The sequence below is a fragment of the Sinocyclocheilus rhinocerous genome, unplaced genomic scaffold (genome assembly GCF_001515625.1).
Source record: "Sinocyclocheilus rhinocerous isolate Xijiao unplaced genomic scaffold, SAMN03320098_v1.1 scaffold82, whole genome shotgun sequence".
In the NCBI taxonomy this organism is placed as follows: domain Eukaryota; kingdom Metazoa; phylum Chordata; class Actinopteri; order Cypriniformes; family Cyprinidae; genus Sinocyclocheilus; species Sinocyclocheilus rhinocerous.
This window is the reverse complement of record NW_015644168.1, coordinates 1,733,319-1,733,519: the sequence shown is the minus strand read 5'-3', so window position 1 is coordinate 1,733,519 and position 201 is coordinate 1,733,319.

The following is a 201-nucleotide window of genomic DNA, read 5'->3' as shown; positions in this document are numbered from 1 at the left end:
ACGTCTGTACCATGGCATCCAGCCCCAGGGGAGCTGGATGAGTCAGACAGAGAACCAGAGGGGACCGTGCGATATCAGTGCGAGTCGCAAACAAGTCCACCTGAGCCTGGCCAAAGACTCTCCAAGTCTGCTTCACCCCGAGGGGTGAGGCATCTATTCCCCAGGCCTCGGCCCCTGCCTCGACAGGATGTCTGCCCCCAT